The following is a 20373-nucleotide window of genomic DNA, read 5'->3' on the forward strand; positions in this document are numbered from 1 at the left end:
TTCCACCCTAGTTTTCCGGCACGCGCTGAAAATACTTTGCCTCGAATTATGTGCAACATTCGATCTCGTCATGCCCGCAATTCGCTCTTTGGGGTTAGTTTCACATTAGGTTAAGGGGGGCTTAAATGTCTAATGTATTAATTCCGCTCCTCGGGGTTGGCGGGATAAGGCATTTCGTCTTCATCTCATAAAATTGCAAATTTTTACTCTGTGCCCTCTTTAATCCAAGGGAGAAGAAATTCGCAAAGTCGTTGGACAAATGTCAAAATTTGTGGCTATTGATTTGACTTCCTTTCAGTGACATTGGGGTTGGAATCCATTGATTAACGGGAATAGGAAATGACGTCTACTCGCATAAAGAAATTTATAGACAAATTGGAAATCGGGGGAGGCGGCTCAAACGATAACATGTTGTGTGCGAGTGCATAAAATGCATTTTAATTTGGGGGGTGGCTTTTGGGAGGGTGCATCTTTAATTTGGGGTGCGGGTGCTAATGGTTTGATGACCATTAAGAGTTTTAAAATCAAATTGCGCGAAAGTAAAGTTTAGGTTATGGCAAGCAGCTGCAAAGAAAGTAATGAAATGGTTTTTAGGGTTGCTTAAAAGTGTGGGGCTAGCAGTGACATAATAAGTGGAATGATGAATAAAAAAGGAATTTTAATAAATAGTCAGAAGCGTTTATGATAAACAATCTTATTACACAGCTAAAATAAAATAAAAGAAGGTTTTCTTAAGGAAATAATGATATTTAAGCCATCTAAAACAGCCAAGCCTTCCCGCCTTTTCATACCTATAAATTGGACCAACTCAGTCGATTATTTTAACATTGAACTGCTCCTCTTCGCGATGTAGACGGCGTGTCTGAGTAATCCTATTGGCACCAATCAATTTACCATCAACATGTTGCCAACCCATCCATCCCATTCCACTCACCGGCCGGGTAAAAACCTGTCAACCATCTCACGGCTCTAATCCAATTGCTAGCTGCCAAACAAGTTCTATATAAATCGCCATGTCCCGAAAAAAAGTAAAGCTTGGCTCCAAAGGTAACAAAAAAAACATTTTATATTTGGTGAACACATAAATTCCACAACGTTTTTAAGCTTATGGACATTTAGATCGTGGTGTATGGCCATGGAAAATCCGTAAGCTATTTAGGAGAAAGATCTCTGCACAGCTGCACACTTTTAAAGCAAGTGCAGTTTCATTAGACTTGCTGTGAGGTCTATCAGTTAAAAATGGTTTAAATCGATTATTTCTTGACAAATCGTTGGCTCCTCTGATCAAGTTTTTCTTCAACTCAATTATTTAGCTAAGAGTGGAACTTAGCTAAAAATACATACAAGAACAAAATTGTATTTAAAACTGTTTTGAACGTTATATTCGCAATTATCATCTTACAATAGTGATTTTACTTACAAAGGTTTCACAAGATATGTTTTTCACACAGTGTAGAGCTTCTGAATCTCTTCAGAAGCTCGTTCCATTGCCCAAAATACCTATATTGCTCCTCCACAGCACCTGAAGCAATGTCACCAATGCGATTTACGACCATTATTCAATCAGTATGACTGTTTGTCATTTTGTGCGAGCACTTTTTTGAGTCCTCCACAGTCCTTGGTCCTTGGTTGAGAAATTGGGGGAATGGACTCGGGGACTCGGGGATGTCTCTTGTGGGGGAGTTGAGGTTGCGATGTGGAAGTCAACTTGACGCCGTCTCGTCTGTTGCATTGTTGGAAAAGCATTTTCTCGCAGTTTCTGGCTGTGTTGTCCTTGTCTCGTTCTGTCGCTTTATCTGTCCCTATATCCATCTCTTTCGCTGCCTCTATCCCGCCCTGTGGCCATCTCTTTACCCATGCCTATTCCCCATCTCTTTCTCCCCGTCCGAAGTCAGTCAACGTTGACGCGCGCTTTTAATGCATTCTTATGTCATTTTTTGCACTGCACTGCACTCGAATGTCATTTCTTTTGTATGGCTGGAGCACCGAAAACCCAACCCAGCCATCGAAAGCCCCAACCAACCTTTAACCACTCTTCGTTGCCCGTGTTGTTATTGTGCTTTTCGCTTTTCATTCATTTTATACTTTTAGAGCTGCGTGGGACGAGAAAGAGGAAGGGAAAGACGGCGTCGCCAAACTTGAAATTGTGGGCGCATTTCATTTATGTTGACAAAAGGGTTTTCCCCACCCGCTGGCCATTTTTTTGCTACCCAATTTGGCGACTCCTCAGCGATCTCCAACTGCCCAGAGAGTACCCTTGTTTGCGGAGTCCCCTTTTTTGTATATTCCCGGTGGTCGTACAATAAGTGGGTATACTAGATATATTGCTGTACAGCAACGACAAGATTTTTAAACAATATGAAAATGGTTGAGATGGAAATATGCCAAGGTTCTTGCTAAAAATAAGACATGGTTTTATGGCTGCCTGGGGAATTATAGCTTACCGAGATCGATATGTAATGTAATGTAAATGTAATGTATTTAAATGTTCAAAGTGGAATTTAGGAAAGTCAGCTTAGGTTTTTAAAATCTATATGTTATTTTCCTTAACTAATGTAGACCTAATTGAGCTGAAGAATTCGCGCTTAAAATGCATTTTTAATAACAACAAAAGGGTATCAAACTTTCGTCCTTTAAAGCTACCTTTTCCCCCTTTTTGTTTTGCTTTTGTTTTGCTTTCTGGCTTCATTTGGAGGAGTTGATGCCAGGCGCTTTTGTTGCCCGCCATTGTCGTTACCCGGAGTAACATATGACAAGCTATACAGGAAGGGGTTAGGCAGCGGGTAGTCGGGCAGTCGGGTGTTAAGGGACCGTGTTATCTATATGTCTGAGAGGAAATGAAATGGCAACAATCGGTAGCTTATGTTGGGGGCGTTAATTGATTTTGATTGAGATACCGAGACAGGATGGATGCACCACAAGTGGAGAATGAATTACAATAAAGGAAAAAAGATCAACACAAGTACTTCTAACGTATGCAACAAATTTTAAATAAATACAACGGTACCTATTTGGAACAACACATAATTTCAACTTTGTGTATTACTTATCTATAATATTGTTTGCACGGCGAATAAAAATATGTTTATATACTGGAATGTGTAAGGCACCCTTGCCAAAAATTAAGAAAGAAAGGGCACATAGCAGTATTATATAATAATTGCTCAACAAAGTCCTTGTTTAAATTCTGTTTTCATTTCACTGCAAAGAGCGTCACAATTTTTACGGATAAATCCTTGACAAATTTTGAGTTTCCTCAACCAAGCCAAAAGCCAACGTGGTCTGAATAAATTGGGGTCAATAAGAGACAACAACACGGGAAGAAGATTCTCGCAAATTAATACGAAAACTTTCTTGATTATTTGCGAATCACCTGAAGAAGCCGAGTCACACGGAGGCAACAATGTTTTCCATGTTGGCCGACAGCACGGAGTGACACATGAGACAAAGTCTACCCAACCTCCCTCGGGGAAAACTTTGATTCAAAGTGAAGACTCATGGGGGAGTTAGATGGTGTTTTCAAGTAGTTAACTAATCCGCTGCTTAGAAAACACGGCTGGTTAGTCAAACGGAGAAGATAAAGAAAAATCTTAACTCGGTTTGATTTTGCTCGGTGGCGAAAATTTGTTGTGCGCGTGCCATTTAAAATTGTGCAACCGTGCGTATGCGTAATGTTTTTCATATGAACTCTGGAATTTTCGGGGTGACAAGGCTGCGAAATTGAAATTCAGCAGACACACCGCCCAGAGACTGAGTTGAGATGAGTTGACTTGACTTGACTCGAGTAGACTTGACTTTTTGGCTGAGTGCACCAAATGATGATGTTTTAATTTTTTCGGTTAACCAAAAAAAGTTAAAATAAAATAAAAAAAAAACTTTCAAGCCAAATTTTCTTTACTCTACATTTCCTACGTTCCATGGGCGAAAAAAAACTAATTTGTATGCTAGGCAGCAGAAGTCGTTAAGTCGTTTCAACCAGGCGAAGAAGCAACCGTCTTGGCTTGTCTTTGAAGTCCCAAAAATAAAAAAACTAACAAGAAAACGCAGCCAAATTTCGTGTTAGAGGTTCTTCCTCTCTTTATGCTTCTGCTTGCTTGCCAAGTGCAAATTGAATTAGTTTTGCTTGGGAGGGAAAGCTAATTAAAATGCCGCACATCATTTACTAGTAAATGCATTTTAAATAACACTTGAAAAATTATGTGACAATTTGCCATAAGAAAACACAGAAGAGAAACGTTGCTGCCACAAAAAATGTCGGTCGCAAATTTTAATTAAAATTTTCAGTAGTTAAAACAGTGCAGGAAAAAGGCTATAAAAAGACTTCATAAGTTGTTGATTTGGTTAATGGGTTTGTTTAACCAAGAAGTGGCAAGTAACTTTTGAAAAGAACAAATATGTGCCATTTGGAAAGACACTTTTGCAAAAACTGAAAAGTTAGTCATGCATTAAACGAAAAGTTATTTAAGCATTAAGCTATGAATAAATATTCAAGATAAACATTTTCCAACTTGGCTACATTTTAAACTCAATAAAATTTTTGAGATTATTCAAGCATCGCCAGCATATTGTTTGCCTTGAAGTCAATATGCAAATCATTCAATAATATGTTGAAATCGAACATGTGTAATTTGATAAGGAAATGCCTGGGATTATGCAACCAATTCAGCATCAATTTATGTTTCTCTGCTTCTGCCAGCAACAATTAGTTATGCAAAGTAAAAAAAAAATTAAATTGCAAATGCTCAAAGTACCTGCCAAGCAGTAAGCCCATAAAATGGCAAAGGCAGTCAAAATTTTATTACTGCTGGTCCCTGCCTTGTGCCCAAAATCAAAGCTCATTTTGTTCGGATTCTTAGCCCCTACCATTCAACAAAGAGACTACCTTCCATCTGAATCTGAATGTCAGTTCGAAGTTCTCAAATTGCTACCCGTCCTCAATCACTCAGTTCGGCAATACAAAATGCTTTGCGTGTCCTTTGCAATTTTCTCGTACATCAATTTTCATATTCATATGTTCATACGAATTGAGTTTTGTTTTTCCAATAATATTCGCTCCAATATGGAACGACAAACGGGTTTCTTTTGTTCGCATTTTACGCACGATTTCATTTATGTGCTCGGCTTATGGTTCACATTGTTTCGACGACTTTGGCAGCCAGGGCTTCTTCCATTGCAAACGGGAGCTTAGCTTTCATAAAATAAATTAAATCGCATCTTCTGTATGATTTTAGACTTGTTCTGATACATTTTAAAACAGTTTTCTTACATACTCTAATCAATATAATGTTTTATTTAAATTAAGCCCATTCATGGCTCAATTATATATATTTAAAGAAAAGGTCGTAGGCGTTGTTTAATTCTGACGCGTTATACTGTTCTCAATATATGGTAAATGAGGCCATAATTTCATTTGCATTCATTTGGTTTGCCGGACACTGGCGCCCATTTTTGGCATTTTCGATTAATTTATTGGGCTGGGGAGCAGCATTTTAAAATTATTGAAAATATTATTCCGTCATTGACAGCTGCGGCATCGCATATCAAAATTGCATTTATCGTTCAGTGGCTGGTCATAAACATATATTGACCAAAAAACAAACAATCAGCTGTTTTTGTTATTTGGTTACACTATGTGGACAGGGACAGCGTCAACGGAAGTGAAGTGGCTGTCAATGGTTGATTCAGTTCTGGATCTCTAATTTAGATGTGCGGTAAATACCCAGTACATTCAACATTTGTTTATTGCACTTAAATGGATAATGAATATGAAACCCAACAGTTGTGTGCGGGGGTGATTGGTTTTCGGGTTAATCATTGTAAATAAAGGGAGGTTTATTTGAGATAATAATGGTTGCAAATAGTACAGATTATACTTTAATAGGGCCTTGAATTTGATTTCAATTTCAAAAAATAATTAACAATCTGCGTGATTTAATTTTAGAGGGGAATAATAACAGTGGATAACCAAAGCCATAAAATATATGCTAGTTTTTGCATTTTAAGGGGCATTTGAAATAATCTTATGAAAAAATAGATATGGTGATATTGAATCAATAATATTACATTTAAATAATAAATAAAAGACTAATGGTGTATACATTGCAAACATAATTCTAAGCGCTATACTCCAGCAAACTAATTTATAAAGTCTATAATCTTTTTGGCGGCAAAACTTAACTAATTTTGCATTGAGAGCTGGCGTTCTTCGGTCTCTTTTTTTGGCGACAGCGGCGGAATGGGAAATCGCGATAAGCGACTCTAACAAACATTTATCTATGGCGCATGCAAATTTCCCCCGCCAACTTTACACCCACACAGCGAAAACTTTTGACTGCAGCGTCGAAAGGCGAAAAGCGAAAAGCTCCAAAAAGTATGCCAAACAGATAAGCGAACCGCACCGAAACCAGCTAACTGAAATGGGTAAAGTGCGACGGAAGGCACAGAAATGGGCGGCGGCTCCGGCAAATGTCATTGTCATTGTTTGCGATACAATTGAAAAGTATAATTAATTAGACAGACGCAGTGCGGGGAAGTGGAGAATAGAGTTGAGCACACACATTCATTCGTACAGAAAGAAAAATTTCACTTTAATTGAACGAACATATGAGGTCGTAATGAGTAATTGCGGGCTTATCGTGTGACTTTTGAAAAAGCTGTGAATCAAATAGTAGATTGTCAAGCAAACCATAAGCTGAAGCAGAAAAGCACAGCTATGTACTGAAAAAAGGTCAACAAAAATAGGTACTTACATACTTTACCATGAAGTTAAGCCTTACTCAATTTAAAACGAATTCTTAAATAATTTAATTCAATCAACTAAAGGGATTTATTTTTTCAACTCAGACCAATTTATTCTATGGCAATGCTTAAAATAAGTTATTAATAAATCTTTTGGTTCATTTATTTTTAAATGGGTTGTAATGGGTTATTTCTTACCAAGTAGAAGGCAGTAATTTTGTTTCTCTCGGTACACGTACTTCAATGAAGGGCACTTCACTAAAGCGGCTTAGTCGCAGACAGAGACAGAGAAATAAACAGCGAAGCCAGAAAGAGAGGGACAGAGAGAAGCATGGAGACGGAACAACCAACTCTATATGTCCTATATGTCCCTCAATCTGTTCAAATCCCGAACCAAATGAACGACCAAAACGCATTGCAGTCACAGACACTGATGGCTAAAAGGGCTGGGAATTGGAGGCGAAGCCCTCTCAGCATTGTTGCCTGCAGTGTAATTAGCATATTAGACAGTTTCAGTCAAGGGTCCTAGACCACCAAAGCGATGGGCGGTGGGAGGGGGGCGGCACTTTTGCCTCCATCCGAAACGAAGGCGTCCAACCTGTCCCAATTCAATGCAATTAACGTAAGGCGCCATGAGCAGGGTCAAAAGGGGATCTGGAGCTGCAATCTCGGCTCCATTCGGTGCTCGGCTCAATCTGTTGATATGACAATTCAGATTTCGCAAATTAGTCTGCATGCGTGCAAATGTTTCACACATACCTGGTCGCCAACAATTGGCAATGCAGTTACAATATAGAAATGCCAACAGTGGTGCAGGCACAATGGTTTTCAAAGGGATCTTCTTCGAATATTGGGGAATGCCATAAAAATAAACAGAAATAAAAGTTTGCAAATATAAATGGAAACGACTTCTTTCAAATTAAGAATATACTGTGTACTGTCTTGTGCATACTCTAAGACTCTTTTAATAGTGATTTCCAAATCCTAGTGATTATCTAAATAAATTAAACAATTGAAATATGAAGTTTCTGAATATTCAAGCTTGTTGTTGGGATATAAGAATATACTGTGTGCTATACTTTTAGACTCTTTTATAAGTGATTTTAAAAACCTAGTGTTTTCTGTATTGTGTAAATGGATCAAAGGCTTTTTATATTAAATATTTAACAGTACTAATCAATTGCAATATGAAGTTTATGAATTCCGGAGCTTGTTGTTGGAATATTTAAATTTGTTCATAAAGTCTAAAATTCTCAAGTCTCCCCCTCTGAGTTCACACCACTGCTTTTCGGATAATTTATAACCAAGTCAATTTGCTGGCGAGAAGAGACGCAGACTCCCACTCACTTGGGAGTGTGAGGGAAATGCAATTGTGTTGCTGTCCCACTGTCACGTAATCGTCCGAAATTGAATTGTAACCCCCCAGTCCTTTGGGCAAAGAGAAAAAAATCCGGCAGATAGGAGGTCCACTAGCTGGTACCCGCAAACATAATGTTGGTGTTAAATTTATAGACATTTATGCATTGTTGCCCCGGTACCAATTGCAACCCAGAAATTAAGACAGAGCCGAAACAACCGCGCACAATCAGCCGAAAAACAAAGCCAGCAATAAAGGCGAATGAAAACAACGTAGTCAAAGGATAAGCTAAATAAAACAATAAAAAGCCACAACTATGTGCCGGCAGACAGTGTCCTGGAGAAGGGGCAGAGTGGGGAAACAGGACCTGCAGCTGGAGGACAATGTCCAAGCCAGGATAAAGCGAGCGGGATTGCGATGCGCGACACTTGCAGCGAATGTCCTTTTCAAGCGCTCCCCGTTTGTTTCAATAGTCCGCACGGGTAGCACTTTCTGGTGGCGCGAAACAGGGGCGGTGTTCAGTGAACAGTGAACAGTGAACAGAACAGGCAAATGTTGCAAAAAGTATGCATTTTATTTCTATTGGGGTCATCAAGCTGAACGCGTCTGGTTATGGCTCGGTTGTCTGGTCAAAGGTCGCCCCATCCCGCGGCAATTCGCTAGATTGCGTTTTGTGTTTTGCCTCTTGTTTTATTCATTTCCCACCCGCCAGCCGATTATGATTGTCTTTTGTTATGACTGTTGTTGAGAGGACAACGTAATTGATGGTAGGACAATCACAAAACTCTTTGATAACAGGTAACTGAAACTGTTTTTTGTTTAGTCTGGAGAGCTAATTTCTGCTACTGCGTATAAGTCTGGCTGAAAATAAAAGGTTGCCTAAGGTAAGCGGAGGAAAGGAACTTTAGCTGGCTATATTACATAAGCTTACTTAACCATACATATGGTTTAATATTAAATCTGCTTAGTTAAATCTTATTCATAATTTATTGGGTATATATTAATATTAAAATTAATTAATATTAAAACTTACTTTTACATACAATACAAAATTTGTATTCATAGCTGTTTAAGGCTTTTGAAATATACAGATCAACAAACACTCTTCAAATTCATTACAGATTTCGGTAAGCTCAACCATACAAACTAGAAGGAACCAAAAATCGCCAAGAGCCACAAAATAATCCCCTTACGACAAGAAAGATCAATGATAAAACGCCTGCTCTAATTACACACAATGGGCAATAAATAAAATATTGACAAATCAAGATGTTTTTGTGTCTGCTTGAGGTCACTCCCCTCGGCAAATACGGCAACAACATGGACTCCCGCCCACTCACAAAATAAGTCCTCAAGCCAAAAGGAACGACAACAAAGGAGAAACCCAAATCACTTGATTATGTGGAATACTTTGCTATCATTAATCTTCGAGAGGGAACTATGTGTTTATACGCTTATAATAAATGGGCCAAGCACATCTATATTAATAACTAATAGATGACAGCATAATTGTGATTTACAAGAGCCAAATAAATAAATTTTTATTAGCCCACAAGAAGCGCGTGACTAGAAAAATTGTAGTAAAACAGAAGAAAAACATGAAACAATAAATGGAGTGAGCAAGATATTTGCTTTTCAATTAATTCTTAATAACTTAAAGTAATGTAACAAAAAACATGTTTGATTAATTAAATGATAAGAGGGGTTATTTGTCAGTTGTACATAAAAGAAAGAAGAAAGTTAGAATCAGGTCAAATTAAAATAAAATGTTTTCTGGTCTACTCAAATTCAATGTGTTTAGAAAAACATAGATAAAATTGGTCAAACAAATTTATTAAATATTTTATACAAAGTTGTAATTTTTAAAAATACAAAAAAACCTTTTTTAAATAAAGCCTACTTTCCTTCACCCAGAAAATATTTAAGTGGCCGCCAACCACTCTTCAAAGCCAACTTCAAGTTACTCCTTTTGGCCTTCGTGAAGTGAACCTGTTGGCAGTTTAGAATGCGAAAAGTGCATTTCAGCAGGTTTCCTCGAAAAGCTTAATGGACATTTTATAGCACTCTCCCTTTACACACACAGGAAAAGGAATATAAAAAAAAGGGGAAAAGAGTTTTAGTCTGGCCCGGGTGCCATACATCATTTTAGCATTTCAAATACGTAGGCACATAAAAATCTCTTAACACCAAGTCGACGGCAAAAATGAAGCAAACAAAACCCAGCAGAGTGCGAGGGAGAAAAAATTGCAATTGTAATTCAACTTTAGTGTTTTCAAACTGTCAGAATGGAGCTGCAGGCAAGGGCACGAGTGCCAGCAATCTGACTGCTCTCAAAATGAAAAATTGAATTTGTTGCCCGTGCTCACCCTCATCCATTTGAAAACACACACAAAAAAAGTTTAGGAAGAAAACCAAAAGGGAAAATGAAAGTCTAGCTCTTAAATTGAAACGCTCGTTACGCACACTTTGCACTGTTTATATGCGTGAAACTCGTCTTGATTTATGCAACAATTGCAGTGGCGAATGAAATGCGGTGGGCGGCACGATTGCGGATCCAAGGGGTGCATAAAACCTAATAGGAATGAATGTGCACCCCAAGGAATTTATGCGGCAAGTGCACATAATTGAATTTTATGAGTGGAAAATGCAGGTGAACATAAAACAAGAGCAAATGAAATAGAGAGATTGGATAGTGATTTTTTGAGGACTTATTTACAGGAGTTCGAAAATTGGAAATATTGTTTAAGATCACAAATCGAGTTGTCTACATTTTCTCTCTACCAAATCAAATTGTGATTAAAATCAAAAAATAGTAATAATAAACACTTTATTTTAAGTAGCAATCTTTAGGCAAAAATATAAAAATCTCTGGTCCACTTTTCTAAATCTTTAATACTTACTTACCGCTCAGTAAAAAAAGGCCAAACCAATTTTAGCATCACTTGCGAATTTCGATTTAATTGAACTCGAAAACAATCACAAACAGGCAGGCAGGCAAATCGTGTCCAACTTTTTGCAATGATTTAATCCAAACTTAATTTCGTTTCATCATTGCCAGAAAGTTTGTCCGGCAAATTAATCCACTTCTAGTGCCAATAGTTTCCTTTATGCCCCTTCGCTCCGACAGGCGGCAAGTGATGCCCGAAGCAATAGCGAAGCTATTAAAAATTATTCATTAAATACGGAACACAATAAGGCGAGGAACAACAATGGGGGAAAGTGCAGCCAGAGGAACAAGGAAATGAAAAACTTACTGGAAAAGCACCCGAACCTTCCTTTATCCCTCCATTCTGGCGAACAATTGCGAGGTGCCGCCTTTTCAGAGTTTTTATGCTCGCCAAAGTATGCAACGAAATTACAAATGTACGGTGCAGTGCTGGTGTGGTGAGGTGAGTGGGGGGTGGTGGAAAAAGGGTGGAAAAGGGGCGCGGTGGGCGTGACAAGGCCAGAACCCGTAACAGAGTTTTCCGCCAGGAAGCCGCCGTCGAGTAGTGAGCTGAAAAACGCCAAACTAACTAGACTTTCACTTTATTATTCATGAAAAGTGAAAAGCATGCAGTGCAACAGCCACCAGAAGATGATGGCGCTGGAAAATGGGGGGCGTGGCAGGGCGTCGGGATCAGTGGTGGATTGCCAAATGACTAGCAAGAACTGACGCTATGTGGGGCGTGGCTGAAAATTAAATTAAATTAAATGCAGCAACAGAATGAAAGGCAGAAACTAGTCCCGGAGTCCGGAGAAAATATATTTAAATTAAAATGCACAGAACAAAAACAAAGCCATGTGTGAGCTTATAAAATAAATATATCCTAACAATCATAATGATGGAGCTTGTAGTGCAGTTTTTTAACAAATTTATAAACATTCTAAAAGCATAACACGATTTCTCTATAAATGCCTTTTAAATATAGATAATATTTTTAAACTCAATCTAAAATTTCAAAGCTTTGTATTAACATAAAAATTTTTTACACTTAAAAAAAGTTTTTTTTATTTTAAAAGTTATTAAGTTAATATCACACCAAACTTTCAAGCCACTATTAAAAGCTATTTTAGTTGCCTACTGTGTGCTGAAGTTAAACATTATTTTATTTTTTCTAGAACTCAATTACTATACACACACAGCTCAAACACGCACATTCCTTTAATCAATTTTAATTAATTTGCCGGCAACTGTAGGAATATAATTTTTATAAATAAGCAACACTAATCGTCGCACCTTCACCCCTCCCCTCGGCCCAGCTGGCTGCACTAAAGGCCGGCAATTTGTTTCTATTAACAAAGCTGCGCCTACAAATGGCGCATCATTTATCAAGTCGAGCTGAAAGCCGCAGTATGGAGTGGGTGTGTGAATTCGAGGTGGGTGCGATTGTGTGTAGCAGAGTGTTCAGGGTGTCAAATGGTCAGGACTGAGCACACCTGAGAAATTGGTAATGGTGTGGAATTCATGAATAACAGGCAGGTAGGTTCAATTAACGAAGTGAAAAAGACTAGAACCATTCCCAGCAATCGTTAAATTCACCAATATGGTTTGTATTTGTTCAGAAGCTAAATTTTTTATAAAATAAAGAAATAAAAGGTGTTCAAAAATAATTAAAAATACGAATACCTTTATTTACCTAAGCACTAGTTTTTGAGTGATTACTAAAACCTTACCTGTTTTTATTTCTTTTCTATAAAATAATTATGTTAAAAATATATTTAGAAAAATCTATTTATTAGTACTTAGTGTTATAATGCGAGTTTAAATTCATTTAATACCTAAAGGTATTTATTAAGAGCATATCAACTACTTCTGACTTAATTCTTCGACCAATCGTGGTCAATAACAAGAATTCCCATCCTCTGCAACAATCACGTCAAAAGAAATGGGCAAGAAAATGAAAAACTTCCTTCGCGTTCAGCAAAGTTCAGACACTCGCACATGTGTTTCGACATGTAAAGGGGCCATCGAATACAAAGGACTACACGTATATGCCGTCATCATCAGATATGGCCAATTTGAAGTCATCACTCAGCACGGACAAACAACAGCCGGCAGTTGGTGGTCGAGGCGGAACCGGAAACACTCTAAGCACCTCGTCGCACTGATAACATGAACGCCACACACTTTAACACTGTAAAAATTAATTACTGGTTTCCCAAAGCAGAACTTTTGGTATATTGCCAATAATATCTATAATAAATTAATAAGTTGTACAAATTTAACTTTAATAATTTACGTTTATTTTGTTATTTTGGTATCTTATTAATATTGATTTAAGTTTCAAGTACTTACTGTGTGTAATTCCGCACCAAGAGAGCAAATAGTTTTATTCTTAAGAGATTTTAAATCACTTATTAAGATGCCCATAAGATGCCCGTTGGATAAATAGCGAACGAAGGCGTAGAATTTTATAAGCAGACTTTACGAAACTTAATAATTTTTCGAAAATATTTTTCATAACTATCTCTTCAAGTTTGCGTTATTGTAAGATCAATTTCAATATTTATTCCGTGCGTGGCTTGCCAGTTTCCTATAATTCTAGCCTTTCGGGTCATAGATTTTTCCAAGTATGAACGAAAGGCTGAAGGTCGTGAGAAGGGGGGCCTGGACGCCCAGAAAGTTGGCAAGTCAGCAGTGAGCCGGGTCGACGAGCTCCGACATAACTCACAAAAACACATCAATTATGCGGAGTCTCCGCACATGTGGGTGTGTGGGAGGGTGCCCGCTGCCTGGTGTTCTTTATTAATGACAGTTAAACTGTCAGTATGTGTCTGTGCGTGCCCTTGCAGGTGGCAAGAGCTTCGTCCCGAGGACCCTCAATTTTCCCCATTTTGCGGCTGCACCCGTAGAGCGCGTTTTGAGTAATGTGCGCTTGTCAAATTTCAACCGGATAGGACAGCCATAAGTCAAGTATTGCCTTGTGGGGGGCAAGAAATTGCTGCCCATCAATATTTAAAGTACATCTAGAATATTGGGCAGCATAAAACGGAGTTGAGTTAGTTTTTCTTAGACTTTTAATAAAGCAAGATGATTTTAAAATATTAATACTATTCAAAACGAAAGGCCATTGTTTGGAAAACGAACCAAAGCTTTTGTTTGATGGTCTCTTTCAAACTTAAATTGAGGAAAAAAGTTCAGGACAGAGCTAAAAAATCAAAAATTTTAATAAACAAAGAGTTTTCTCCTCTTTCCATCAGCCATTCATCAAGTGTGCTAAGAACGCAACTCAATCCAGGCTGGCCAGGCTATTAAAACTTAAATCGACTTCCTTCAGCAGAGCAACAAAATCCCATTCAATTTAATTGCTAAACGAAGAACAACAGCCCCCGACACACCATATCCCGTATATGTAGGATCTGCTATACAACGCCTCAAAGTATGCAATAAATTCCATGCCTACCACGCGACCTGCAGAATAACCCATCAACCAAAAACAAAAACGAAAAAAAAAAAAAGTAAGAAAACAACAGCCGGGAAAGGAAACGAAAAATAGAAAAACCGAACATATGAATGACTTTCATTACTATTTTGATGTGAAATGCTTTAGCATCCAGCTGAGGCCTTCCGCCGTTGTTCCTCGCTCATTGTTCGCCGCCATGGGCATAGAATGTTTACCCATTGTTATGTAATCAATGACAGCCAGGGATTGAGGCTGCTGGAGTGGATTGAGTGGAAATCCGGATTCGCTTTCGAGAGTTCAGCATGCCTGCCTGCAGTTCGCAGCGAAAGTGGCGTTAAAGTTCATTGAAAATAAATGATGGCATTATTTTGATTTGATGTTTGCTTTGATTGCTCCGCCACATACAGATGTGAAGCGAAGGGAATTCACAACAAATGATGTTGAGGCAGTACGCAAAATAGTTGCAAATGGCCCACACACACACACACACACACACACACACACACACACCGACAACTTTCCCTTCGTGTCCTGTGAGTGTGGCATTTTATTTCGTTGGTTGACTGATTTAGCATGTCATTCAATTTCATGGTCAGTGGCTTTCACTTCCAGTATAAAAATTTCTGGGAAATGTAAAAAAAACACATGAAAAGAAAACAATAACAAAGTCATTTGCATTGTCCAGGAAAAGACAACAAATTGATTTGAAAGTGAGCCAGCTGAGACAGTAGCAAACGACGTGAGTGGGGAAAAAAGCAAACCACGATTTCCCGAGCATTTTCCCAGGTCCCGGATATTTCGCTAACCAAAAAATAAACCAAATGTAAGCTAACCGCGGAAAATGGTTGCTGAATTTTTAGTTTGTCTCTGAGCAAATATTCGAAATAAAAGACGCTGTTAAACCACTAACGATGTCAAAGACTGAACAACAATTATTTCCCGTCTCGGTTCGACTGACATGTTTGGTTATTTTTTTAATATAATGTTAAAAAAAAGATAGGTTAATTAAATTGTTTAGGATTAATTATGAGCTTTTAATAGACATACAAAATCGTTTTTAAGTCATGACATAGTCAACGTACATTTTCAAACCTGCAAGAAATTCCACCAAATATTTTTTAAATTCTAATAGTCATGGTAAGTACTTAAAGCATAAAAAGCGTAATATTAAAGCTAGTATTTTATGAAGAGGATAACAACTATTAAACTAAGTAAGTTCGCAGAAGTCAAAATGATTTTCAAGTGTCGAAGTAACTCAAAATTAGAGACAAGGCCACATTATCTAGTCCTTTTTCCTAAATTTGACCAAAATGTTCCTAAAATGTAAGGCTCTGGTTCATTTTTTTGTGTAATTTTGTAATGCAATCGAATAATTACAATAAAATAAATTCTTTTTGTCTCTTAACCTCTGCTTCTATCACATTTTCGCTAATGTAAATATGTGCCTTGTTGACTTATATAACCCGCTGACCAACCACAAACCTGTAAGCCTTTAAGCTATAAACGACAATATCAAACTGATCCCCAGAGACCATCAACAAACTTTAAAAGTGGCAACAATTACGCGCCAGCTGAGCTACTAACGCCAAAAGGCCAGCGCAAAAGCTGCGGGCGCCAAACAACAGCCAACTTCAAACAAAATAACAAATTGTCGAAGAGCAATAAACAAACAACAAGAGCGAAAAAGCAACAAACAGCTTAAAACATACGCAGAGAGGCGCGAAAAGTAGTTTGCCATTTCACTTTTAATAAACACATCAAGCACTTAATTGCGTACATGATAGCGAGCGTGGAGTGCTTGAATTGAAAAAGTCCTGATGACTGAAGGATAAGTCGTTGAGTTGGAAAATAATCCCAGCTGACTGAAACGGACAGAAAAAAAGAAAAAATGCAGAGCATTAAATGAAGTATAATGCATAGATTTTTGATCCAATGGTTAGTTAAAAGTAAATTTTTATGTAAAAAATTCTTTACCTCTATTGTCTCATCTAAGCTAAGCAAATTCCATACGTGTTCTCAGTTTAAAAAATATTTTTAACTTACCATGAAGTCGAAAAAATGGCGCTTAGTCTTATTACTTTTCCGCCATTAATCAAGATATACAACGTAACTTTATACTCGATAAGAGCCCACTTCAAAAGCCACTGCAGTTAAGGCAAATTGTCGCTTGCCCCTTTCCCTTGTGAAATTCAGAAACCAGCCTGCAGACAATGAACTTCTGTCATCGGTGCAATATAATTATGGCATATATAGCATATATACGTATACCGTTGCGTGCCCATGCGAGTTTGTATCTGCGAGCGCAAACAATGGAAATTACACTTGAGTGGCCTCCGACGAGTCCTGTCTCACTTGAGTCCTGTCTGCGTGTTGCGTGCGCGCAAATGTTTCAATATTTACCGTTTATTAGCTGCTATATAGTCGAGGGCGGCTACCGAGTGGGCGGGGCACCAGACAATGGCCGACGATGGTGTGGGCGTAAAGGTGTGGCAAGTGTTTAAATGCTGAATGTGTCTGGTGTGAAGTATATTGCCATTACAAGTGAACATTTAAATTACCAGATGGCAATCTTAATGGAAAGCAGCTTATCTGTAAATATTCAATTTGTTTTTTTGTAATCAAAATTTAAAAAATATGTATTTTTATGCTAGCCTACAACTTTAAACTGTAATTACGATATTTCATCAAGCATGTCCATTTACAATTTTTTATAAAATTTAGCGATGAGTTTTTTGATTGCAACGCACCCTTCAGAGCAATAATACCCCATAACTATATGCACACATCCTTATTAAGGTACTTTTGACGGCAAAACTGTTGTACTCATATTTCGCAAACAATTATAGCAAAAAGCGGAAAACGACAAAAAGTTAAACTTTCTTACAAACACAGTGATAAAGATATTTTATAACTGCATTTTATGCTGTTACGCCCACATACGAACTTTGGCATAAGGTCTCTTAGGAAATGACTTCGTCTGCGTTTTGCAGCTCGAGTTAAATTCCCACATAACAGAGCAAGAAAACATTTCAAACTTTTGTTACACTCAAGTCCCACAATAGATATAGTTATTGTCAAATATTTATTTCTGGTGTGTAAAGTTTGACAAAGTCGCAATTGTATTCTACTTGGAAACCAAAAATATATTATGTAGATTTTTGCTAAGTAGTTGTAAACTAAAATATGAAACTATGAAATATTTTAATTTAACTCTGTTTATTTTGCAAAAAGATTCATATTATCTCTGTCAGTCTACTACAATAGATTTCTAGAATTTTATTTAAATATTTTAAGTTTTATTAACCTACTATATTTTTTGTAGCACAAAAGTTTAATGGTTATTTGCTTCCTTTTTTGTTTATGGGCTTTTTTAAACAGCAACGAATTCCGGAAAAAGGAGCTTATGCTCATATTATAGAAATGCCAAAAATATTCAGTCTATTTCTAGTTCAGACACAGCTAAGCCCCAATCACAAACCCAATCCCGTGGCCACACCACAAGGGCGTCTGTAAACTTTTGTGAAAGTCAAAGCCACAGACAGTGGCAGCAAATCGAGGCAGTCAAAAATATTAATAAACCGCAAACGCTGTCTCAGAGCCCCGAGTTTCCGCAGCCCCCGTTATGTGGGACTACCCCTTGTCGTTTGGCGAATGATATAAACCACAGGATAAAAACTCAAATATGCAGCATCGACAATTTTCCACAGCCATGTCGGGGGCGCAAAAAGAAAACTATGAAAACATCATAAATTTTCCACAGTCAGAAAAGTTTTAGAGAGCTGCTGACTCACCCACATACGCGCACATCCAAAGCAAACGAGTACTCTGAAGCGAAGATAGCTGATTATCCAAATGAACTTTGGCAGCCGAAACCAGTGAAAATTGAAAAAGGCCTTCCACTCACAATTAATGCCTCGATTGAAGAGACTGCTGCAGTTGGAAGCGCATTAAGTCGAGGAGAATCGGAGCATTGTCGATTCCACCAGAAAATCCCACTCACAAAGATCACCGAATTACGGCCTTCATTTGCGTTAGTCGGCAATTCGGCTGATAAAGGGAGAGATATTTGCTAAAGGCAACTGCACATTTTGCGGTTCGACTAAGGGGTATTGGGTCCAATTTCGGCAAGTCAAGTGGACCTCCTAATTGTACTTTAATTGACTGAACTGCAAAATGGAAGAGATTGTCGGTTCCCATCGGTGAACCTTTACGTACTTTATTTTCTATACATTTTCATCTATATTCCAAAGAAAGAACATTAAGTATCTTTTAGATGGTTGCCAATGTATCTTATATACACACTACTTATTTTTTTACCTTATAAGTGTTCGCTGGCACCGTCAACCCTTCCTGGCTTGTAAACATTGCCATACCACACAATAAACTGGCTTATTTCAAAGGGTTTTTCTTTGCCAGATTCACAATACTTATTATCATTTGAAGAGGTGGAACTAAACAGCAAAAGCCGAAAGAAGAAATTATTGTTCAGGGTGCTGCAAAAACATTATTAGCGTATGTGGGTCACAAATACTCTTTTTGCATTTCACAGAATTCTTGCGAGCTTGTAAAAGCGTTGTTATTCTAGCGTGTTTTCTACCGCACACAACTTTTTGCCATAAATACGAATATTCTCCATTTTGGGTGAACAAAAATTTTACCAGCCATCGCTTCTTTCCGGCTTATTTATTTGTTTTAGTTTAATAATCTGTGCCAGCACTCCCAAAGGAAACACTTGTAAGCGGAAGTGTAAGTGACTGCCAACTTTCCAGCTTTCTTTTGGTTTGGATAAAATACCTTTCCTTTTTCCACGTATATATATTAGCGTACTTGTTTTCGTGTATTGTTTAAGTGCCTTATTATTCCTGTAATTATAATGGTTAATTTAACTTATAATTTATAGGTTAAGACCAAGGCGCCAAGCCATTACGAGAATTAATCACTGGGGTTTAAAATCAATAGTGAGCCAAAAAAAACTATTTTGTGTATGTTTAATATTATTTTATAGTTCTCAAAATTATTACGATGTATTTATAAATAATAGTGTAATAAAATCTCTCTCAGATATGCATGTAATGGCTAAACTATTACACTCAATTCCCAATTACACAATACTAACTAGATAATACATTTTAACTACTGATTTTCTCCTTAAACATATATATCTAATTGGCTATGCTCCTGGTTTTGTATAAACTCTCATCTTTCAGGATCATCCTGCCAGTTATCCTAACTTCTTATTGAATGAGTCAGTCAATAAATTCATCGTCCTTGCTTAAAATCATCGAAGCTTACACTCATCAACAAAATTGAGTCGGAGGAACGGACAAAAAAAAAGAAAAACATTTCTGCTCAAATATTATGGCAGTGGCAATATTTACATTTTCACGCTTTTCACGTTTCGACTGACTTGCCATTTGCTCATTTTTGGCACTTCGCTATCTCGTTTTATCTGTATCCATCTATATATCTATCCATCCATCCATCCATCCGTCGAACTTTTCTGTGCACTTTGCTCTTCTTCAACGCTTCGTTTGCCGCACTGGGCTTGCCAAAATAATATTCGTAAATAATTTTTGCACCTTGATGTGATTTGTGCGCAAAAATGTTTTCCAAATGATTTGTTTGCCTAGGTGTTTGCTTTTATCGGCTTTTCCCTGCTGTTGGCCAATAGACAGAGGTGGGTTCGGAAAAACCGGAGCAGGAGCACTCAGTGTAATTGTATTTGCCTTTCGAGCTTCCTTCGCGTCATTTTACGCCCACGCAGCGAAAGTCAAACACAAACAAATAAAGCGGTAAAGGGAAAGAGGAGCGCCAAAGAAAATGGGGGAGGGGCTGGACAACCTTGGTGGAGCTGTGCCAACGGAAGCGAGGAAAATGTGTGCCGGAAAATGG

Source organism: Drosophila gunungcola, unplaced genomic scaffold (assembly GCF_025200985.1).
Source record: "Drosophila gunungcola strain Sukarami unplaced genomic scaffold, Dgunungcola_SK_2 000001F, whole genome shotgun sequence".
NCBI lineage: Eukaryota > Metazoa > Arthropoda > Insecta > Diptera > Drosophilidae > Drosophila > Drosophila gunungcola.